The following is a 25593-nucleotide window of genomic DNA, read 5'->3' on the forward strand; positions in this document are numbered from 1 at the left end:
CAGGGGCTACTTCGCTGTAGCACCGGCTTCTCTTTGCGGTGGCTTCTCTTGTTGCGGAGAACAGATTCAAGGCGCGCAGCCTTCAGTAGCTGCGGCTTGCAGGCTCTAGAGCGTGGATTCAGTAGTTGCGGCATATGGGCCTAGGTTCTCTGCTGCTGCTGCTGCTCAATCACTTCAGTCGTGTCCGACTCTGTGCGACCCCATAAATGGCAGCCCACCAGGCTCCGCCGTCCCTGGGATTCTCCAGGCAAGAACACTGGAGTAGGTTGCCATTTCCTTCTCCAGTGCATGAAAGTGAAAAGTGAAAGTGAAGTCGCTCAATCATGTCCGAATCTTCGCAACCCCATGGACTGCAGCCTACCAGGCTCCTCCACCGATGGGATTTTCCAGGCAAGAGTACTCTGAGGCATGTGAAATCTTCTCAGACCCGTGAACCTGTGTCCCCTGCATTAACAGGAGGATTCTTATCCACTGAACCACCAGGGAAGCCCTTTTGCTATCTCTTTTCAATAACAGCAATTTAGCAGGAGTGACTGATATCTCACTGTGGTTTCGATTTCCATTTCCTGATGATTAGTGACCCTGAATACCTTTTCATGTACTTTCTGGCCATTTCTGTGTCTTCTCCAGAAACATGTCTATTCAAGTCCTTTGCCCATTTTTGGATTGGATTATCATTATTTTTTTTTGCTTTTGCATTGTATAGTTTCTTATATATTTTGGATATTAACTTCTTATCAGATATACTGTTTTTAAATATTTTCTCTCATTCTGAAGTTGCCTTTTCATTGGTCGATTTTTTTTTTTTTTTTTTTTTTGCTGTGCAAGTGGTACTTAAGAAAACAAATTCACTGATCCCTTTAGTGGCTGTTAGGGCACCAATATAGTATTCAGAAAATAGATTAGTAACAAATAAGCATTCACCTGCATTTTCTCGACATATATTTCAGTTGAAGAAAGGAAATTCTTCTGAATAGAGAATTCCAACTAATGAACACAAGGAGAATGACAGGTTTATAAAATCACCTGGAACAAGATAAGCAGTTGGACATAGAGGGTCAGAGCTCAAGAGGGCAATGATCCCTGGAGGTACACCCTTGGAAGTCATTAGGATATGATGTATGACAAAACCCTTGGGAATCTGTGGGACTCCAGGAAAGACTGGAAGAAAACCAAGAGTGTAATTACCTGTATGAAGGAATGGGTGGAAGAATCCTCTGGAGGAAGGATAACTAGTGAGAATAACTGAGTTGAATTAGGCAGGGATGTATGAAGAGAAACACGCAAGAACAAACTAGCGATACAAAGTCAAGTGGGAAGGGAAAACCCTTTCCCTTTAAGGAAACGATTTGGAAATTTTATGAGTCACCTATTCCCAACTGAAACTTAATCTCATGACTACATCTGGGCTGCCAAGAAGACTAGATAACATGGTCTGTTCTGGGCAGAGTGTGCCCAGCTAAAATTTGGGGCACCAAAAGCAGGAGAATGGATATTGAGGTTGATGAGTGGTTTGTACCCCAGTATTCAATTTAGAGCCAGTTATGATTACGGAGCAGACATCTACTCCAAACAATTAAAAAACAGTGGTAGAGAAGTCCAGGTTCCCAATGCAAGTGATAGGAGGTAGATGCGTTTCTCAGTGTGGCTCAAATCAAAATCTGAGTTTGGAAAGACAGAGTAAAAGAAGTGAACAAAGTCATGAAACTCGTGAAGAATTTAATACTTTACTGCCTCCTGATATCCTAGAATTGAAGAGCAACCTTGAAACTTAAAGGTCAGAATTAGAGTAGTGGGTGAGGGTGAAGGGTGAGGCAGTTGGAAGAACAGCACCAGAGGAGATTTGCCACAATTTGGTCTGGCAGATTGGGGGTATACCGTCAAGGATTTGAAAGCAGAGGGAAGATCAGGGCATCTCCTCTAATGAAATCAGCACCCTCTCTAGACCCAAAGTGGGAGTAGGAGTTAGGAGCTGGAGGTGTGAGACAAAACAGAGATAGCTAATGCTGGTTTGTCTAAGAGGCATCATCTCAAAGCTAGTGCATGAACATTTAGTGTTTCTACCTGCCCCAAACTCATCCCCCATGCTTTTGGTACTGTTACTGTTTTTTGAGAGAGCCCCCTGCCCCTACCCAAACCACATTCTTTGTGTGGAACATAGGACCTCATCCTCCCAAATTGAATCACTGCTTTCCTCTGGGATAGTGACTGATACAGAGATAGGCGTGGCATCTTCTCCAAACCAAGGACTTAATGGGGCTCTGAAAGTAAAGCAGGGACTCTTTTGCCCCAATCTTGAACTTGGGAGGATATGGAAAAAAATGTCTTTTGTGGCCCTTAGGGAGATTTTGTCTAACATCTGAGCCAACAAGGAGTAGTTGACTGATGTAGACAGAGAAACCAGGTTCTGGAATGTTACTTATAGAATTGAGTCCAGCTGTGCCTGGAGCCAATGCTACCCTCAGAATTTTGTTACTGTCACAAGCCAATACATGCTCTTTTTGTTTAAGCCATGTTTAAGTTTTCTCCCACTTTCAACAGAAGCACATCTAATACTGCCAATTTAAATACATTATTTCATGTAATTTCACAATGTGGTTTGCAGGTATTATTATTCCCATTTTATACAAATGAGATGACTAAATCTTAGAAAAATTTGGAAACTTGCACAAGATGTATAGTTCATTGAACCAAGTTTCAAACTCATATCTAGTTCCAAATTTTCTGTAACAATACAGTAGAGTCCCTCTTACTCGTGTGATCAGCACATTAATGATCAATTAACCAAAAGAGTAAAGGCAGAGAATTAGTTTTAAGCAACATGCACATGGGAGGCGATGGCACCCCACTCCAGTACTCTTGCCTGGAAAATCCCATGGACGGAGGAGCCCGGTAGGCTGCGGTCCATGGGGTCTCGACGAGTTGGACACGACTGAGCAACTTCACTTTCACTTTTCACTTTCATGCACTGGAGAAGGGAATGGGAACCCGCTCCAGTGTTCTTGCCTAGAGAAGGGAATGGCAACCCACTCCAGTGTTCTTGCCTGGAGAATCCCAGGGACAGCGGAGCCTGCTGGGCTGCCGCCTATGGGGTCACACAGAGTCGGACACGACTGAAGCAAGTTAGCAGCAGCAGCAGCAGCAACATGCACATACTCGGTGACCAATTTCTGGAAGATTTCAGAGATCTTGCTTTAGTTTAGTTATGACTTTCTAATGTTAAATCACCTTTACATTCTTGATCTTATTTCACTATATTTAGTCACTGCACAATTCAGTTTGCTGGTATTTTAGCTGGATTTCTGCATCTATATTTAAGAAATGGGCTTACAATTTTTCTTTCTCGTATTTGTATGGTTTTCATATCAAGATTTGGAGAAGGAAATGGCAACCCACTCCAGTATTCTTGCCTGGAGAATCCTGTGGACGGAGGAGCCTGATGGGCTGCCGCCTATGGGGTTGCACAGAGTTGGACATGACTGAAGCGACTTAGCATGCATAGCATGCACTTATCTCATATATTTTAAGACACATAAGTGTATATTTGTTTGCCAATATTTTCTTTAGGTTCAAGACATTTGTTTGAGTGTATGGCTGATGACTAGAGTTTTGTAACATCTTTCTTACATGAACCACACCAGGCATTGTGAAAAATTTGCTTTTAGCAATTTGAGTGCAGGACCCTACTTTTTTTCCTTCCAATAGACTACAATTGCTTGCCTACGTGTAATTCAACAGCAGGTTTTTCAAAGACTCACTCCTATCATGTCTTTCAAAGCATTCAACTTAAATCTTAGCTATAACAGGTCCTTTTTAAAAAATTTTTTTTAACTTTTTATTTTCTATCGTGTGCATGCATGCATGTTCAGTCATGTCCAACTATTGGTGACTCCACGGACTATAGCCTGCCAGGCTCCCCTTTCCATGTGATTTCCCAAGCAAGAATACTGGAGTGGGTTGCCATTTCCTTCTCCAATTTTCTATTGGCGTATAGCCAATTAACTATATTATGATAATTTCAGGTGAACAGTGAAGAGATTCAGCCATGCATATATACATGTATCCATTCTCTCCCAAACTCCCCTCCCATCCAGGCTGCCATGTAACAATGAGCAGAGCCCCATATGCTATACACTAAGTCCTCGTTGGTTATCCATTTTAAGTATAGCAGTGTGTATGTGTCCACCTCAAACTCCCTTACTCTCCCTTCCCCTATCCTTCACCCCGGCAACCATAAGTTAATTCTCTAAGTCTTGAGTCTCTTTTAACAGCTCCTTTTTGCGTTAATTCTTTGGTTGACATATTTACTTAAATTATAATGACTAATATAACTGGCGTTGGCATATGCACACTGTGGTAGCTTTGTGTTGGAGAAGGCAATGGCACCCACTCCAGTCCTCTTGCCTGGAAAATCCCATGGATGGAGGAGCCTGGTGCGCTGCAGTCCATGGGGTCGCTAAGAGTTGGACACGACTGAGTGACTTCACTTTCACTTTTCACTTTCAGGCATTGGAGAAGGAAATGGCAACTCACTCCAGTGTTCTTGCCTGGAGAATCCCAGGGACGGGGGAGCCTGGTGGGCTGCTGTCTATGGGGTCTCACAGAGTTGGACTCGACTGAAGCGACTTAGCAGCAGCAGCAGCTTTGTGTGGCTGCCATAACTATCACAAACTGAGTGGTTGAGAACCACACAGATTTGTTGTCTCACAGATGTGCAAGCTAGAGTCTGAAATCAAGGTATCAGCAGGCCCACATTTTCTATGAAACTTGAAGAGGAAATATTGTTCCTTGCCTATCTCTACTTTCAAATAATTTGCTGGAAATCTTTGGTGTTCTTGACTTGTAGACATAATACTCCAGTTCTCTGTCTTTACATGGCCATCTTCTTTCTGTGTATGTCTGTCCAAATTTCCCCCTTTCATAAGAACATCAATGATATCTACTTAGAGTCTACTCTGAGGACTCTGATGTCGAGAATCCATCTCCAAATAAGGTCACATCCTGAGGTACTAGGAGTTAGGATGTCAGCAGGTCGTTTTTAGGGGACACAATTCAACCCTCACCAGTCCACCCACTACACTGATAACTTGGTAAATTTACTATTCGGCTGGTGGGAACAAAAGCGGGTGTGCCATACCACAGCTGCGAGTGTTTAGCATTGGTAAGTACATTTTGCAGGGAGAAAAGAAAATGTGGGTCGGTAAAGAGTCAATAAAGAAATCCCAGTGGGATTGGAGGGGTAAATTGATCGGGCGGAAGTTGACCCATTTTTCTGTGTAGGCCACTTTAGCCACTGCTTTCTTTTACAAACTGGAGGTAGGTTTTCCTAAGCAGTATCTCCTGGGAAGGGAGGAGTCCCTCCAGATCTTAAAGTTGATGCAGATGGACATGAGGATTTTTTCTGATACAATAGAAAATATAGTAATCCCTTCAAAAATTTAGAATATATAGACGTATTTCTACATATTCAAAATTTACATTCAAAATTCTAGAATATGTAGATATATTTCTGGTGTTCTGAAACTTCCCCTGCCTGTGTATAAATAAGGTCACATTTGCATTTACTCTCCGTTTTTTCTAGTTGACCATTCCTGTCTACACATGCAAGATCCTGTGCAGTGCCCCCGTCTTCAGGTGGTATCTCAGAGGATTTCATAAAGAAGTCAAGGCATGCGGGATACTGCACTCTCCTGTTTCTGCCTGAGTTTCTTCTAAAACTACAATGTCCTCCAAGTAATGCCATCTAGGACTGTTTCATTAATGTGTTTCCCCAGTACCTTATACCAGTGCTCATACAGCATGTGCTCAATAAATAATTACAGAATGATGAACCCCTCTATGCCCTTAAGTGGCAGAGACAGTAAGAGCCTCCAGACATTCCCTTTAGTACCCCATAGTTTCTAGCCAGTTATAGAGTTAGATGGAGCCATAAGACTAATTCTAACCAAAGAGCAATATAAAGCCTTAAAATTGCACTCAGACGGCTTGGGGCAAGGGAATTGGAGCTTGATTCTGCATTTCTGTTAAGAGACCATAAGTAGAAATCAGAATCTCTTGGGTCTTAAGATCAAATAGGGCTTGATATTTGGATGGAACAAAACACAAGGAGAAAAATACCTCTCACTTGCAGACTTTCTGCAATAAAGCCAAATGAATTTATAAGCAACTCGCTGATTCTGTGAGGGAGATCCTGAAATGGTTCTGACTGGCAAGGAATAATAAATGGAACCTAGGTGAACAGTTCCTATTATAAGATTTTGAGATAAACATACATGTGTGCATGCTACTTTGCTTCAGTCGTGTCTGACTCTGTGCAACCCTGTGGACTGGAGCCCACCAGGCTCCTCCATCCATGGAATTCTCCAGGCAAGAACCAGGGGAACTTCCTGAACCAAGGATCAAACCTGCATCTCTTATATAAGTCTCCTGCATTGCAGACGGGTTCTTTACCAATAGTGCCACCTGGAAAGCCCTGAGAAATACATATATGATCTTAATTTTGGACTGGGATTTTTACAAACTCTTTGGAGGTGACTGTCACCAAGGACCTCTCTCCAGCAATTCTCCTGCCCTAAGATGTACTGTTTAAACCACACTCCTCCTCAGATGGTACTTGAAACCAGCCAAACCTCAGGCCGGGATTTGAACCCACAGGATGGGACTCAGACACAGCTGCACTGCAGATTGGGACTTAAATCCACAATCCCTGACTCAGAAGGGGACTTGAACGCACTCTTTTAATTAAAACTGCTCACCTGGTGTCAGGACTTACTGATAGTCAGGTCCTTTGGTCTCAAACCTGAGACCAAAAAGAATTGACTGTGGGGCTAAGTGACAGGAAGGAGTGAGTTTATTAGCATAGGACGTTTGTGAGACATACAATAAGCAGGCAAGGGAGCGCAGCCCCGAGAACAACTAGGGCTGCATTTTTATAATCAAGGAAAAAGTGGGGAGGAGAGAAAACCACCTTCTTTTTCATTCCTGGGTAGATGTCAAGGCTTACATGATTAGTTCCTCCTTTAATCCCATATGGTCTAAACAGAACTGTCATGGCGCTATTTAAATCATGTATTTATTAGCAAAAGAGTGGTAACATATATTAAAATGCGGTAATTCATCTCAGGTTTTGGTGTAATGCCCCTTTTGCTTAGTTTCTTTCCCCTTTCACCTACATTCTTGGCTACATATAGGAATGCAGTTTTTCTCAGGGCCCATTATCTTAGAGACCTCACAAGGTCAAATGCAGTTATTGTATCCATTTTTCTGTGGTAGTGACCTAAATAAGTCTGTTTAGTTTCAAAATGTTCTGATTGTTGCTTAGCTGCCAGATATTCCAGGCATTTTCTGGTTGGTGTCTAGCTGATGGTATTCTCCTGAAGTCTCTGTCTTCCCCTGGTGGCATAGGATCCTTCTTCAGAGGATCCCTCTGCCTCTCTAGGAGGCTTTATTGGACTGGACCCAAAAGGACCGTCTCTTGTGCATGGCTTACACCTGACCATGGGAAGCACAAATGCATCCTATAAATGGACCCTCTATGCACGCTGACCAGTGCCAGCCAAGCAGCACACTGCTGGCTCTGCTTCCCCAGCCAGCTGCAGCGTGTCTTTCCCAGCTGAGAGTAGATGACAGTCCAGAGGGTTCTTCAAGTATACTTATCAAGTTCTCCAAGTGGTCTTCTGGAAGCCTGGAGGAATGATGCTGGCTGCAGTTTTCCTCAAATGGGGAGAAGGGGAATTCACAGCACAGCAAGAACTGATCAGAGATTTCATTACCAAATCATCCCTCCCCTTTGATTCCTTCTTATCTCCTTGGAGATCTGGTCCTAGAATTTCACATCTAGTGTATCTTGATTTCTTAATCAAAATCTATACAAAATCTGTCACTCGTAGGGGGAGGGGGGAAGAGCAAACAGAGTATCAGAGAAGTGGAGGTGGAGCCCTAACACAGCCTCTTGTTTACTGCCGTCTGAATGCGGGCTTCCTGCTACTTGTGGCCCGAGGCAGCCTGTTACTGTTTCCCACCTCCAACCTCCACAAACGCCTTCAGGTTGGAGAAGGTTACTTTTTATAATGGGAAGTTCTCATAAAAGTAGAAAATGAACATAAAATCAAACTACACAAGGATTAAGATAAACAGCACCTTCATGACACACTACAAGAAAGGGCTTTGGCAGTATCAACTACAATTGGCACTTGCCTCGGGCACTTGCCATCCACCTCTACCAGGATTAAATCATGTGCTGCTGCAGCTGCTAACCTCCAACACTCCCTGAAGGAGTCCAGAATGGAGAGCAGAAACGAGGCACTCTGTGTTCTGGGAAAACTGGCAGGGCAGGTCCTCAAACAGATATTCGTGGGAGCTGATTTTATGAGCCCAATTCTTATATCTCCTCATATCTAGAAAAGCACTAAAATCCTTCATGTGTAACAATTGTTTCTTGTGACTAGAAGAAGTTTCCCAAGATCAGCAGAAATTTTCTACAAAAAAATATGTGCTTGATTGCAAGTGTACTCCCCCTTTACCAGAATCACATATACACTGTCCTCCCTGCCCTCTACCTCTTTGGAGCAGTTTCTCAGAGCTATCTGAGGTGCTGTCTCCCAGGCCCCAGTCCTCATACTGCCTCAAATAAAATTTGACTTGCAACTCGCACATTTTGCATTTTTTTTTCGTCAGCAGCAGCCTCATCCTTACACCCTACACTTGAGGACACGTGTGGCCCCTTTCATAGACTTTCCCAAAGTTTCTCTGGGTGAGCTAGTCTGACTCAGCAAGTGACAATCTTGTGGCTTTTGCCTAGCCAGCATCTCTTCTCCTGATGGCAGAACACAGCATTTCCTTATGGGGAACCACCTCTTCTCCATGCAGTTTATTTAAAATTATCTTACATTCAGATTCCAGAGTTTTGGCTTATGATCTAGACCTTGCCTGTGAAGCACCCTTCTCATGGCAGTTAACTTTTTTTTTTTTTTTCCCCAAGAAAGGGCATATCAATGGCCCAAGAAGCAAGAGTAGGAGTAGATGAATGGAAGAGACAGATAATAAACAATAAGCAGAATAAATAAATAAATAATCGAGTATATTAGAAGATGATAAATGTTATGAGAAGAAATAAGCAAATTAAGGAATTAGGAGCAGGGAGATGATAATTTTGAGTAAGGTGGTAGGGATAGTTCTCACTGAGATAGAATTTAAGCAAAGATCAGGAAATGGGAATTAGTCATGCATTCCAGAGCTGGACAACCCAATGTAAAGGCCCTATGGCAGAAGCCTGCCTGCCTTTTCAAGGAATGGTAAGAAGGCCAGAGTAACTGAATTAGCCAAAGAGGGTTGTAGTGTTTGAGGTCACTGAAGCACTAGGAAAGGATCCTCTAGGGCACTGAGGGGTTTGGCTTTTACTCTGAATTAAATGGGAAACCACTGGAAGATTTGGGAAGAGGAGGTACATAATCCTTTATTTTTTTCAAGGTCATTCTGGCTACTGTGTGAGGATAAACTGCAGGAAAGCCAGGAAGAAGACTTCAGTGACTCAGGTCGGAGATGAATGAGATATGGTAAGAAGTAGTCAGACTGTATATGCTAGCAGGGTCCACCCAACAATTTCCTGGCCCACAGATGTGGGATGTGAGAGAAAGATAAGTCAAAGGTAACATTAAGTTTTTGGCCCGAACAGCTGGAAGGATGGAGTTGGTAAAGTATGGGAAGAGGGAAAATCAGGGGCACAGATCTGTGCATGTTAAGATGGAAATGTATTTCAGACATCCAAGGAGAAATATTAAGTGGGCTGTGAAAGAGAAGAGTATGGCGCTTAGGAGACAGGGGAATTTAAATGCAAGATAAAGACTTGTTTTCTCTCTTCTCACTTGGTTAAGCAGGTTTGTCAGGTCAAAGGATAAAGTGTGGGTGGGTTTGATCTCTGGGTCAGAAAGATTCCCTGGAGGAGGGCATGACGACCCACTCCAGTATTCTTGTCTCGATAATCCCATGGACAGAGAAGCCTGGCGGGCTACGGGCCATGGGGTTGCAAAGAGTCAGACACAACACAGAGTAAAGTGTGAAAACTGTTTGTCGAGGGAAATGCTAGTCAACCTACAGGTCGCAGTCCTGATTATGGAAAGAATAGGACACATCAAGAATCTGTCTGCCTATCCAGACAACAACTGCACGGTCAGAATCTGTCCGAGGTAATTATTTTGGAACTCTGGAGTCTGCTGAAGGCTTTCAACTTCCAGGGGAAGATTTGGACAGCAAATTGTGGTTAATTTCAGCCAATTTCAACTGTTAGCACAGCAGCAGCTCCCCATCCTCCATCCCCAGCTGCATGGCAGACAACTGTGCACACGCTCCTGGAATGGCTTATATAGAGCTTGGGGGAGGCAGGAGCCTGTCCTCTGAATATCTGCCTCTGAGCACAGATTACTACTCATGATCACAGAGGTGCAATCAAAGAGGGGGGCAGCCACAATTGCACCTCCCTTCATTGGTGCAAATCCTTCCTCCCCAACTGAAGTGACCTACAGAGGATTAAAAGGGCCCTTCCCTCCCCACCTCCCCTTCCTCATTTGCTTTTTCCCCCTTTGGGGGGACATTAAAGACTAGGACATAAAAAACAACTGTATGTAAGCGGGGAATTGGAAAGTGACCACACATACCCAGGAAAAGTCTCACAAAAGACCAGAGAAAACCTCAAATGTACATATTAGGCTGATCCTCATCACACAAGTAACCTACAACAATCAATAAAAACAAAAACAACAGAAATCAGTAGACCCTGGGGAAAGGGAAGATCTGATTTCCAGCATTACCACATTATTAGATTCAAATGATCAGTGTTACACACACACACACACGCACACACAAAATCACAAAGCATACAGAGAAAGTATAGCCCATTCAAAGAAAAGAAATGAACAGAAACTGTCCCTGAAAAAGATTTAATGGCAGATATACTAGACAAATCTTTAAAACAACTGTCTGACAGATGCTCAAAGAACTAGAGAGATATGTGGGAAATGTCAAGAAAACAATGTGTGAGCAAAATGGAAATACATAGAAAGCCTAAGATGAAGTAGAAAAGAAATTCTGGAATTGAAAAGTACAGTAACTGAAATGAAAAATCAACAAGAGGGATTCAAAGGCAGATTTGAGCAGACTGAAGAAACAATCAGTAACTTAATAGGACAATTAAAGTTATCAACTATGAGGAACAGAACGAAAATAAATGGAAAATGAACATAGCCTAAGGGACCTACGGGACATCAAGCAGAACAATATGCGCATGAGAGACCAAGAAGAACAGAAGGGGGCAAAGAGAATATTTGCAGAAACAGTGACCAAAACATGCCCAAACGTGGTCAAATACATGAACATAAACATCCAATAAATTTGACCAACTCCAAATAAGATGAACTCACATATCCATACCAAGATACATATAGTCAAACTTACAAAAGCCAAAGAAATGATCTTAAAAGAAGCAGAGAGAGGAGAAAATCATCACATACAAGTATACTCAAAAAGATTATCAGCAAATTTCTCTTCCGAAAACTTGGAGGCCAGAAGTGGGCTGATATATCCAAAGTGCTAAAAGGAAAGCATATCAATAAGAATCCTAAATGTGGCAAAACTGTCTTTCAAAGTTGAGGGGAAAATTAAGATAATCCCAGATAAACAAAAATTGAGGGAGTTTGTAACCATTAGATCTGCCCCGCAAGAAATGCTCAAGGGACTCCTGCAAGGTGAAATGAGGACACTCAATAGTAACCCGAAACTGTATGGAGAAATCAGGGTTTCAGTAAAGGTACATGAGCAATTATAAAAGCTATATCATTGCAACAATGGTTTGTAACTGCACTTTTTGTTTTCTACATGATTTAAAATAATTATTCGTTTATGTTTTGGGGCACACAATGTGTAAGATGTAAATGTGCAACATCAACAGCCAAAGGAGGTGGGGAAAGAACTATAAAGGAACAGAGTTTTTGCATGTTATTGAAGTGAAGCTAGAGTAAATTAAAATTATAATGCTATAACTTTAGGATGTTAAATATAATCTTCTTTGGTGGCCACAAAGAAAATAGCTATAGAATATACACAAAAGGAAATGAGATAGAAATGTAATCATTTTACTATCAACTAAACACATAAGAAGATAGTAATGCAGGAAATGAGAGACAAAAAAGGTATATAGAAAACAACTAGCATGTGACAGAAGAGCTTTGCTATCAGTAATTGCTTTAAATGTAAATAGATCAAACTCTCCAGTCAAAAGACTCATCCTGGCAGAATAAATAAAACACATGATGCAACTCTATGCTGTCTGTAAGAGATGCACTTGAGATCCAAAGACACAACATGGTGAAAGAGAAAGGATGGGGAAAGATAATCCATGAAAACAGTAACCCAAAGAGAGCAGATATGGCTATAATAATACCAGACAAAATCGACTTTAAATCCAAAAAGATTATGTGACAAGCACATTATATATTCATAAAAGATTCACTCAAGAAAGAAGATTTAATAAGTATAGACATATACACACTTTAATATAGAACATCAAAATATATGAAGCAAAAATTGACAAAATTGAAAGAAGAAATAGTTCTACAATAGTAGTTGAAGACTTCAATGCCCCACTCATAATAATGGCTAAAAAAAAAAAAGACAGAATATAAGAAAGGAAATAGAAGACTTAATACAGTAAACCAACTGATCTAACAGACATACACAGAGCACTCTACAACGGACTACACCTTCTTCTCAAATGCACCTTGGACATTTTTCAGGATAGATCACATGTTAGGCTGCAAATTAAGTCTCAATAGGTTTGAAAACATAGATATCATACAAAGTACCTTCTCTGACCACAACGGATGGAATTAGAAATCAATAACAAGAAGAAAACTGGAAAATTCACAAAGTTGTAGAAATTAAACAATATACATACAAACACCCAATGGATCAAAGAAGAAAATATAAGAGAAATTAGCAAATACTCAGAGATAAATAAAAATGAAAACATGGCATACCGTAACTTATGGGACTTATCAAAAGCAGTGCTAAGGGGAAAATTTATAGCTATAAAAGCTTATGTTAAAAAATAAGAAAGATTTCAAATCAACAACCTAAGGAACTTGAAAAAGAAGAACAAACTCAAAGCTAGAAGAGAGGAGACAATAAAGATTAGATTACAGATAAATGAAAATGAGAATATAAAAACAATAGAGAAAATCAATGACACCAAAAGTTGGTTCTTTGAGAAGATCAGCAAAATTGGCAAACCTTTGGCTACACGGACTAAGAAAACAAAGAAGACTCAAACTACGAAAATCAGATAAGAAAGTAGTGACGACACTACTGATGCTACAGAAATAAAAAGGATTGTAAGAGAATAGTATAAACAACTGTACAACAACAAATTGGAGAACCTACATGAAATGACAAACTCTAGAAACACAGAACCTACCAAGACTAACTCATGAAGAAATAGAAAATTTGAAATGTAGCTACAACTGGTAAGGAGATTGAATCTGTAATAAAAACTTTCCACAAATAAAAGTCCTGGATCTGATGGCTTCACAGTGAAGGTATCATTTAAAGAAGAATACTAATCCTTCTCTAATTTTCCAGAAAAAAAAAAAATAAATGAAGAGAAGGAAATACTCCCTACCTCATTCTATGAGGCTACCATTACCCTGACACCAAAGACAGATAAAGACATCCTAAAAAAGGAAAACTACAGATCAATATCCCCTATAAACATTGATGAGAAATGCTCACCAAAATACTAGGAAATATAATTCAGCAGCATATTAGAAGGATTATTCACAATAACTAAGGACGGTTCAACATATGAAAATCAATCCATATAATGAGTCATACCAATAGAACGAAGCGGAAAAAGCACATGATCGCTCCAATTGATGTAGAAAAAGCATTTGACAAAATTCAACACCTTTTCATGATAAAAAACACTCACTACACTAGAGTAAAATGAAACTACCTCACCATAGTAAAATCATATGTGAAAAACTGTCAGTGAACATCATAGGCAATGGTGAGAGACTCAAAGCTTTTCCAAAAGACAAGGAACAAGGCAAGAATAGCCACTTTTGCCACTTCTATTCGATACAATACTGAAATTCTAGCCAGTGCAATTAAGTAAGAAAAAAAAAAGGTCATCCAAATTGGAAAAAAAGAAGTAAAAGTGCATCTGTTCATAGATGATATGATCTAATATATAGAAAGCCCGAATCCATCAAGGAAGAAAAAAAAAAAAACCTATTATAACTAATAAATTTTCATCAAAGTAGCAAGTCATAAAGCCAACGCACAAAAATTAGTTGCACTTTTGTACACTGACAATGAACTATCTGAAAAGAAATTACAAAACAATTCTATATATAACAGCATCAAACAAAATAAAATATCTAGGAATTAAGTAAGGAGGTGAAAGGCTCATACAATGGAAAATACAAAACAATGCTGAAAGAAATTAAAGAAGACATAAATAAACGGATGTACATTCCATGTTCATGAAGTAAAAGACAATATTGTCAAAATGTCAATAAAATTCAACTAATCCATAGATTCAAAGCAATCCATATGAAAATTTCAACAATTTTTTTGCAGAAATAGAAAAAACCACCCTAAAATTCATGTGGAATTTCAAAGGACCCCAAATTGCCAAAACAATCTTGAAAAAGAGCTAGAGTGGAGGACTTCACCCCTGATTTCCTGATTTTAAAACTTATCTTAAAGCTACACTAATCAAAAATGTGTGGTATTAGCATAAACACAGAGACATTGAACAATGGAATAGAATGGGGCATCCAAAAATAAACCCCAAATGTAGTCAAATTATTTTTGACAAGGGAGCCAACACCATTCAATGGGGGAAAGTACAATCTGTTCAGTAAATGTTGCTAGAAAAACTGGATATCCACAATGAAAAAGAATAAAGTTGGACCCCTACCTGACATATACAAAATTAACTCAAAAACAGATAAAGGACCTAAATGTAAGACATAAACTTCTACATGGATTTAGCAATGATTTCTTGGATATGACACCAAAGGCACAGGTAACAAAAGGAAAAATAGGCAAATTGGGCTTCATGAAATTAAGACAGATTGTGCATCAAAAGCAAAAAGAGTAAAAAGGCAACCCATAGAATGGGAGAAAATATTTGCAAATCATATATCTGATAAAAAATTAATACCCAGAATATATAGAGAACTCCTAAAACTCAACAACAAAAGCCAAACAACCTGATTCAAAATGAACAAAACAGATTTTTCTCCGAAGAAGAGATCCAAATCATTAGGGAAATGCAAATCAAAACTGAATTGAGATACCACCTCACATCCATTAGGCTAGCTACTGCTGAAACGAACAAACAAACAGAATATGAGTGTTTGCGACGACATGGAGAAATTAGGACTTTGTGCATTATTGGTGAAAATGTAAAATGGTATAGTCACTATGGAAAACTGGTGTTTCCTCAAGTAATTAAAGATAGAATTACTATGAAGTTATGAAATGAAGTCGCTTAGTCGTGTCCGACTCTTTGCGACCCATGGACTGTAGCCTACCAGGGTTCTCAGACCATAGGATTTTCCAGGCAAGAGTACCGAAATGGGTTCCCATTTCCTTCTCCAGGGGATCTTCCCGACATAGGGATCGAACCCGGGTCTCCCGCATTGTAGGCAGACACTGTATCCTCTGAGCCACCTATGATCCAGCAATTCCATTTCTGGGCATATACCCCAAAGAATAGAAAGCAGGGTCTCAAAGAGATATTTGTATACCCATGTTCATAGCAGCATTATTTGTAATAACTAACCCAACAAAGCAAGTCGTGTGCATCAGTGGATGAACAGATAAGCAAAATGTAAATATACATTCAATGGAATATTGTTCAGTCTTAAAAAGGAAGGACATTGTGTGATATGTTACAACATGGATGACTCTTGGGGTCATTATGCTAAATGAAATAAGCCAGTCAGAAAAAGATACATAATGTATGATTCCACATATACGAGATACACCAGTCAAAATCATAAACACAGAAAGTAGAATGGTGCTTACCAGGACTTGGGGGCAAGAAATAACCAAGGAGTCATTGTTTTATGGGTATAGAGCTTCAGTTTCACAAGATGAAAGCAGTTATGGATAGTGGTGTTTTTGCACAACTAAGTAAATGTATTTGATACCACTGAACTGTATACACTTTAAAAATGGTTAAGATCGAAATGTTATGTTACAGGTATTTCAATATACACACGGAGGAGAAAAAAACTCCTCCCTGGTTATTCCACCAGGGCCGGAGCTACTAACCCAAAAAAGATCCATCGGGTTCCCGTGGCGGGACTGGGGCAGAGGAGGGGGCTCCGATGCCCCCTACTAGAGATGGGGCACACGGTGCACAGCCCCAGACACTCTGCGGGCCCGGAGCACGAGCTTAGGGCTCCCGCTCCCCTGCGGATGCGCGCCCTCGGCCCACTGGCGCCGCCAAGCAAGGCGCAAGGGACAGGGCAGGAGCTGGGCCGAAGACTGCCGCCTGCACAAGTTCACAGCCAGTCCAGCGGCTCGGGTAACCTAGCAGAGTGCTGGGGCTGCGCCCTCGGGGGAGGAGGCGTAGGCGGGACCCCTTCCCCACACACTCCCCACCCAGTCCGGTTTCTCCTCCTCCCTCCGCCCGCCTCTCCCCGTCCCTCGGCAGCCAATCCCAGCCGCGCTCCTGCAGTGTTCGTAGGGCGGGTGGTGGCGCGGAGCCCGGAGGTGGCTCGGAGAGCTTCAGCTTTGTGCCCAGCGGCAGGTAAGGCGCGCAGGGGGATTGGGGTCAGGCTTTTCTGAAACCCTCCAGAAGGAGCTTAAAAACCGAGGCGCGCGGGAGACCCAGCGCCTGACCAGCCACCGGCCCAGAACTCTGGGCGCCGCCCGCCTCGCCCGGACCGGCAGGGAGCGGGCGCAAGCGAGACTCGGCTGGCCGGCGATCGCTCCGGGCTCCTTGGGGAGGGCCTGAGTCAAATAAACAAAGGCCGAGTATTAAGAACATTTCATCCCTATTTCATTATAGTGATGGTTTCGGTTTTTATGTAGAGGTATTCAGCTAGTGTTTAGGGCGATTCGGCGTAGTGGGGCGGCAGGGTGAGCGAAAGGCTGTGCTCGGCATCTCCAGCGGGGGTGAGAACTCGGCCGGCTGGGACTCCAGGGTCCCGCCGGCCTGGGGTTCTGCTCCTTGGTATGAATCTTCCGCAGGTCACTTAACCTCTCCTGACTTCGCTTTCCTCTTTGGAAACTGGAAACTCTTAGCATTTCAGACGTTGTTCTGCGGGTTACATGATTTAAGTGCACTCTAGAAAAACTAAGGCTGAGCTCCCAGCAACACAAGGTTATCTCGACACAAATGTTTAGAAGTACTGATACCCTGAATTGTCCCACAAAGAAACTAGGGTGGTTTGCAACAAAATCATGTAGAGGCGTAGCAAGTCAGCAGAAAATAAATGTAACCAGATATGGGGAGCAAAGATAATGTAAGAGAGAAAGTAAGTCCAGGGGAAAAAATAAAGTGTGAACTTGCTGTGAAAATGGAAATGTTCTATATTTAATTAATTTACATTTAAATAGTGTGTGTCTGTTTGTTAAACAGTATGGAGGTTCCTCAAAAAACTAAAAATAGAATTACCATAGGATCCAGCCATCCCACTCCTGGACCTGAGAAAACTATAATTCTAAAAGAAACACACACCCCGATGTTCATAACAGCACTATTCACAACAGCCAAACATGGAAACAAGAGAAATGTCCAGTGACAGATGAATGGCAAAATAAGATGAGATACATATAAACAGTGAAGTATTAACTTAGCCACAAAAACAGAAACACGCATGCAACTAGAGATTATCATACTAAGTGAAGTAAGTCAGAATGAGAAATACCATATGATATGACTAATATGTGGAATCTAAAATATAGCACAAATGAACCTATCTACAAAACAGAAATAGACTCACAGACATAGAGTACAGACTTATGGTTGCCAAGGGGGAGAGGGGAAGGGATAGGGATGGACTGGGAGTTTGGGGTTGGTAGATGCAAAATGTTACATTTAGAACGGATAAACAACAAGGTCCTAATGTATATCACAGGGAACTATATCCAATCTCCTGGATAAGCTATAATGGAAAAGAATATTTTTAAAAGAATATTTAATATGTGTATAACTGAGTCACTTTGCTGTACAGCAGAGATTGGCACATTGTAAATCTGCTATACTTCAATTTAAAAAAATAGCGTGTGTCTAATGGCTTCCTTGGGGCTTCCCTGATGGCTCAAGCGGTAAAGAATCTGCCTGCAATGCAGGAGCCACAGGAGATGCAGGTTTGATCCCTGGGTCAGGAAGATTCCCTGGAGAAAGAAATGGCAACCCCCTCCAGTGTGCTTGCCTGGAGAATCTCATGGACAGAGGAGCTTGGTGGGCTATAGTCCATGGGGTTGCAGAGAGACATGACGGAAACAAATTAGCCTACAGTGGCTACCATATAGGACAGCGCAGGTGTATATTGCTTTTGTGCTGAGTCTCAAATTTGCCTCTAGGAAAGTAAACTTGGTCAGTTGCATAAGTACATATCATTTGAAAGTAAAGAATACTTCATTCATTCATTCATTCCTCAAATATGAATGACCTTGAAGGAAGTAGAGTCATTCCTTATAATTGGCTGTAAAGACAATTTTCTGGTTTTCATTATTAAAGTACCCTGATATATTGCCATGTGAAATTCTATGCACTCAAGGAACTGGGGTTGGGAGGGATGGAATCAGTGAATATGGCATAATAGCTTCTTTTTAGAGTTTTAAATAATTATATAAATGTTAACTAACCTTTATAGCAAATTTTATTTTTATTTATTTTAGCAAAATTTATTTTATTAACTTTTTTGGACTGTGCTGGGTCTTCGTTGCTTAGTTGCAACGTGGCATGTGGAATCTTGGTTCCCTGACCAGGGATCGAATCTACATCCCATGCATTGAAAGGTGGATTCTTAACCACTGGACCACCAGGGAAGTCCCGCAAAATTTAAAATATATAGATAACCACAAAGAAACCACTAAAAATTCTACCACTCAGAGACATATTTACAATTAATATTTTGATGTGTATTTTTCCCGACTTTTGCCCCATGTAGTCATTTTATTTTCCTTGGTAGGCCCCAAAGTATCAGCTCCCTTCAAGAAAGGAAAATTCAGCCTAGGGGTAAAGGTCATTTTTACCTTAACTCTTGGACCTCTCAGGCCAGCACCCGGCCCTGTCTGAGAAGGTCACCGTCTCCCCAATCCTTCCCCCATTCTTTGTTGAGTCAGTGTGAGCACAGGTTGGAAAAGAATTTCCAGACATAGAGCATTTCAGAAGGGAATGAGTTTATTAAGAGCAAAGAGCAGAGATAATGTGGGCAGAGATAATGTGAGCACAGTGGGCTGACCTCCTGACAGACCAGGGAAAGCCAACAATTTTCATGAGTTAATAGCCAATTTTTATAGCCTCAAGACAAAAAAAATTCCTGCTGAAAGGTTGGTGTTAGATCATTGATTGGGACGCTATAGTGTGTTTACAGGAGTGGGCCTCTTTGCCTAATTGGGAGTCAGGAAGCTTGTCAGTGATATCAGGGGCTTTGGGCAACAGTTACAAAAGGGCTCAATCAGCTTTGGAGGTGACTTGGGTTCTGGGCTCCACTTCTGAGGCAGTGGTGCAAGGCACCTGGGACCTGGAGCAGGACTCAACATACTTCTGCCAGTGGCCTGGCTTGAGAGCAGTGGTTATAGGCATCTGAGAGCATTTTAGAGAGGAGGAAAGTCGCAGCTGTGGGTCATTCTGCAGGAGGAGTAATCAACCTCGGAACTGTTGATATTGGGGGCTGGATAACTCTTTGTTGTGGGAGGCTGTCCCGTGCATTAGAAGATGGTTAGCAGCACACTGGCTCACTTCCCACTTCTCATCCTAACAATCAGAAATGTTGATTGAGACCATTGGGTTAGCGGAAATTGCCATATTATTCATGGTATGCTCTAGAGAGGTTCATATTCCAGTTTGCGCTTAGAAGAAAGACTAAGATGGAAAGAGAGGCATAGTTTAAGCCAAGGAAGCTGTTTAGTCCTGGCTGTACCATTCATTTACGGTGAGATTTTGGTGGGCAAGTATATTGGTTAGAATGGAAACAGGAAAAAAAAAACACAAAAATGCAAGACATTTTTGAAGGGACTCTATAGAAGAGGGGGTGGGTTTCGCGGAACCAACAAATGACAGTGAGGCACCCAGGGAAGAGGGTTGGTGGGGTGCCATCCCCACCCCGGTCTGAAGGGGCAGGGAAGGGACTGTGGTTCCAGAGCTTGGAGGTGAGTGTGGGGGTGGAGCTCCCAAGGAGGGCTCGCCCTCCAGGGCTGCAGGGGGGCCTTGGCAGAAGTCAGCCACTGCTGGACCACCAGCTTGGTGGGACAGGACAAGTCAGGGATAAGTTCACCAGCCTCTCCTTTCGTCCAAACCCCGTACTGCTCAGCCGCATGACTGGCTACTCAATCAAGAGACGAGGTGTTGGGGCAAAGTATTGTGACTTTTTCTGGAAACCCAGCAGACAGAGAAGATGGTAACCTAGTGTCCCAAGGAACCATCTTACCCCTGAGTTAGAATTCAGGCTTCAAAGGGGGCAAGGGTATAGCTAGTTGTTGCAGAAGCCTTGGTGCGGCCCAGACCAGGAAGGGGATGTGATAATCCTTTGCTCTTGCAGCTGTCCCTGTAGGTCTGCTGTCAGCCTCCAACAGGACCAGTGTGATCCTCTGTTGTGCAACTTTTTATCTTTATATAAATGAAAACTGTTAGGCCTTGAAAGAGCAAGCCTGGGAGGCAAAGCCTTGAGAATGTGCTGCCTTGCATATTTCAGGCCAGAGGCAACATTGTTTTGCAAAGAGGTAAGATCCAGAGTGACCAAGCAGGGAGTCAGGTTTGTTCTGTGTTACACCTTTCTCCTCGTCTGATCTCCCTCTCTGGCCAGTGCCAAGTGGAAGGTGGAGGGTGAAGCAGGCAGGAGACGCAACATAGGGAGGTCAGCCAGTTCCTGAGGCGGGAGGAGGAGGGCAGATGGAGAACCACCAGCAGCAAGTGATTTAAAGTCTTCCTGTCTCTGCAGAATGAAAGTTTGAGGGCTCTAACTTCTTAAGGGTTGCTGTGGGAGTAAAAGGCGATAGGCAAAAATGTTTTTGAAAAAGAAAACACAAACACATGTAGCCACTGCTGCTTTTGATCTCTGGCTGTTTTAAGTGGTAATGTCAAGTCATGTTGTTTTAGCTAAGGCAGGATTTTTTTTTTCCAACTTTATTGAGGTATAATTGACAAAAACATTCTAAGATACTTAAAGTGTATATAGTGTGATGATTTGATATACGGATAACATTATGAAAGTATTCTCTCCATGGAGTGAACTAATACACATTTACTGGTTTTGGTGAGAACATTTAGGTTCTGCTCTTAGCAAATTTCAATCATACATGACTGTTATCAACTGTAGTTACCGTGTTTTACATTAGATCCTCAGACCTTATTCATGTTGTAGCTAAAAATTTGTGCCTTTTTACCTATCTCTCCCTATTTCCCCTACACTGGGTACCAGTTTTCTAATAGATTCCATGCATTAAGTGATGGAATCACTTATAAGTGATACCATGCATTAGTTGTCTTTCTCTGCCTGGCTTATTTCACTTAGCATGATGCTGTCTGAGTTCACCTATGTTGTCACAAATAACAATATTTTCTTCCCTTTTTAAGGCTGAATAATATTCCATATAGAGTTGTCCCTCACTCTCTGTAGGGCATTGGCTCCAGGAGCCCCTGTGGATACCAAAATCTTGGGTCCTCAAGTCCCTTGTATAAAATGGTGCAATATAATGAATATAGTCAGTTTCCTTATCTGTGCATTACACATCCTTAGGTATGCAGGGCTGACTCTATATGAATCACAGTTTTATTCTTTCATTGTCTGCAGTTAGGTCTTGGCTATTGTAAATAATGCTGCAGTGAACATGGGAGTACATATATATCTCTTTGAGATAATCATTTTGTTTCCTTTGGATGTATACCCAGAAGTGGGATTGCTGGATCATCAGATCAGATCAGATCAGTCACTCAGTCATGTCTGACTCTTTGCGACCCCATGAATCGCAGCACGCCAGGCCTCCCTGTCCATCACCAGCTCCCGGAGTTCACCCAGATTCACGTCCATCGAGTCAGTGATGCCATCCAGCCATCTCATCCTCTGTCGTCCCCTTCTCCTCCTGCCCCCAATCCCTCCCAGCATCAGAGTCTTTTCCAATGAGTCAACTCTTCACATGAGGTGGCCAAAGTATTGGAGTTTCAGCTTTAGCATCATTCCTGCCAAAGAAATCCCAGGGCTGATCTCCTTCAGAATGGACTGGTTGGATCTCCTTGCAGTCCAAGGGACTCTCAAGAGTCTTCTCCAACACCACAGTTCAAAGCATCAATTCTTCGGTGCTCAGCCTTCTTCACACAGTGATACTATTCTTAATTTCTTGAGGAATCTCCATATTGTTTTCCGTAGTGGCTGTACCAGTTTACATTCCCATTAACAGTACACAAGCTTTCACTTTTTCCTACATCCTCACCAGTATTTGTTCTCTCTTTTCTTTTTGATGATGGCCAAACTAACTAGTGAGATAATTTCTCTTTTTGATTTCCCTGATGATTAATGATGTTGAATGCTGAAAGCTTTTTGTGTACCTGTTGACCATTTGTATGTCTTTGGAAGAATGCTTACTAAGTTTCTCTGCCCCGTTTTAAATTGGACCATTTGGGGTTTTTTGCCATTGAGTTGTAGGAGTTCCTCATATATTTTGGTTATTAACCCCTTATTAGATACGTGATTTGCAGAGATATTCTCCCATTCCATGGCCTCCTTTGCCTTGCAGAAGCTTTTTAGTTTCTTGTAGTCTGTCTTATTTATTTTTGCTTTTGTTGTCTTTGCTTTCGGTGTCAAATCCAAAAAATCATTGCCAAGACCAAAGTTAAGGAGTTTACTTACCCCTCGTGTATTCTTCCAGGAGATTTACAGTTTCAGATCTTAGGTGGTTCCATACAAAATTTAGGGTTGCTTTTCTGTTTCTGTGATGAATGCCATTGGAGTTTTAATAAGGATTGCATTGAATCTGTAGATCACTTTGGGTAGTATGGACATAAATAATATTAATCCTTTCAATCCATGAGCACAGAATATCTTTTTTCATTTTTTCGTGTCTTTTTCCATTCTTTTCATTAATGTCTTATAGTTTTTTTTCCTTTTTTTTTTCTGGCCATGCCATGTGACTTGTGGGATCTCAGTTCCCTGACTAGGAATTAAATCCGAGCCATCGGCAGTGGAAGCACAGAGTCCTAACTATTGGACCGCCAGGGAATTCCCTTGTAGTGTTCATTGTAAAGATCTTTTTTAAAATTGAAATTTAGTTGATTTACAATATTGTGTTAATTTCTGCTATTCAGCAAAGTGATTCGATCATGCACACGTATACATTCCTTTTTATATGTTCTTTTCCATGTGTTTTATCACAGGATATTGAATAGAATTCCCTGTGCTATACAGCAGGACCTTGTCATTTGACTCAGCCTTTCTTACCTGTTTTGATGTGAATATTTGCTTATTCACCAGATGTGTAGGAGTCACTGAGCTAGTTTCTGGATCTCTTTCAGAAAGGACTGCTCCCACTGTAGCTGTGTATCAGTGTGTCCATAGCAGGAGGGGAATCAGGAGCCTTCTATGTCGTCATCTCGGTCAACTTTATTGCAGGATTTCTTTAAGCTTTTTAATCCTCCATATGCCAACTCAGTTGTGTTGTTTGGTGTACTAAAACGTATCTTTGCTTGTGCCTGAATAGTTTGATATTTTCTATATGTCTTATACAGAATGATTGTTCTTATAGCTTAACTGTTTACTTTTACTTTTTATCATCACAGAAACCATGTCATAATACTTCAGAGTTTGGAAGGGGGCCTTAAATTTTCTCATCTGAAATCTGAGAATTTGCAGTGCCTTTAAAAAAACTGCATGAGAAATATATACGTGGATCAAGGATGTAATCTGTTAGTGATATCTCTAGAAAGCTGGAAAAAAGCAACATAGGAAAACAGAACAGACACAAAATAGCAGAAAAACATATGCTCAGTTGTAGAGCATAATATGATTTATCATCGAGGAGACATATAACACGTTGTGAAATTTTGCTTGTGAAAGTCTTAATTGATCTGCTAAGGGGAAAGAAAACACATTCCCTCTAACAATCCTGAAGAGCATAATTATTGAGATTTTAAAGTGCTAGAAACCAGGGGCTTCCTTAGTAGTCCAGTGGTTAAGAATCCACCTTGCAATGCAAAGGATGTGGGTTTGATCCCTGGTCAGGGAACAAAGATCCCACGTGTCCCGGAGCAGTTAAGCCCCGAGTGCTGCAACTACTGAGCCCATGCACCACAACCAGGGAGTGAGTGTACCACAACGAAAGACCCTGCATGATTCGTCAAAGATCCTACATGCTGCAACTAAGACCTGACGCAGCCAAATAATAATAAATTTTCAGTTGAGTTCAGTTGCTCAGTCGTGTCTGACTCTTTGTGACCCCATGAATCGCAGCACGCCAGGCCTCCCTGTCCATCACCAGCTCCCGGAGTTCACCCAGACTCACGTCCATCGAGTCAGTGATGCCATCCAGCTATCTCATCCTCTGTCATCCCCTTCTCCTCCTGCCCCCAATCCCTCCCAGCATCAGAGTCTTTTCCAATGAGTCAACTCTTCGCATGAGGTGGCCAAAGTACTGGAGTTTCAGCTTTAGCATCATTCCTTCCAAAGAAATCCCAGGGCTGATCTCCAGAATGGACTGGTTGGATCTCCTTGCAGTCCAAGGGACTCTCAAGAGTCTTCTCCAACACCACAGTTCAAAAGCATCAATTCTTCGGTGCTCAGCCTTCTTCATAGTCCAACTCTCACATCCATACATGAACACAGGAAAAACCACAGCCTTGACTAGACGAACCTTTGTTGGCAAAGTAATGTCTCTGCTTTTGAATATGCTACCTAGGTTGGTCATAACTTTCCTTCCAAGGAGTAAGCAATTTTAGATATAAATAAATAGTTAGAAACCAGAATTACAGATTCTTCCCAGGTGGAAGATTTATATTCCTTTGTCCCAGCCCCAACACACTTGTCGTTTGTGCTGTGCTCAGATGTTCCAGAAGTTCATGGTTTCCAAAAGCACTTGGCCAGGAAGAACTAATCTCAGCAATAGGGGACCAAGGTTTTGACCTGGACTTTCTTGGGTATCAGTGCCTAACAGCATGTATGGGCCCCAGAATGTCCTTCTCTCAACCCACCTTTAAAATTGAGTTACACTCAGATTGTATTGCTTGCAATTATTTGAGTGAATAAGCTGCTCTTTTAAAGGATGGATATACCCTTGTAAGTTTAAACACATTCTTAGTAAGCATGCTTTGACTCCTGATACAACATTTCTCTCCTGTTATATCAAGGTCTGTCTAGTCAAAGC

At 41.6% G+C, this 25593-nt stretch overlaps 1 protein-coding gene across 1 annotated transcript in view; it reads left to right on the top strand.

Moving 5' to 3' along the window:
- The first annotated feature begins 16708 nt into the window (after positions 1-16708).
- Positions 16709-25593, top strand: part of BLVRA (biliverdin reductase A) — a 51678-nt gene continuing 42793 nt past the window's right edge. The window contains exon 1 of the mRNA XM_027539216.1: positions 16709-16819. The gene's annotated coding sequence lies outside the window, so the exon portion shown is untranslated. The remainder of the gene's footprint in view (positions 16820-25593) is intronic.

The sequence above is a fragment of the Bos indicus x Bos taurus genome, chromosome 4 (assembly GCF_003369695.1).
Source record: "Bos indicus x Bos taurus breed Angus x Brahman F1 hybrid chromosome 4, Bos_hybrid_MaternalHap_v2.0, whole genome shotgun sequence".
NCBI lineage: Eukaryota > Metazoa > Chordata > Mammalia > Artiodactyla > Bovidae > Bos > Bos indicus x Bos taurus.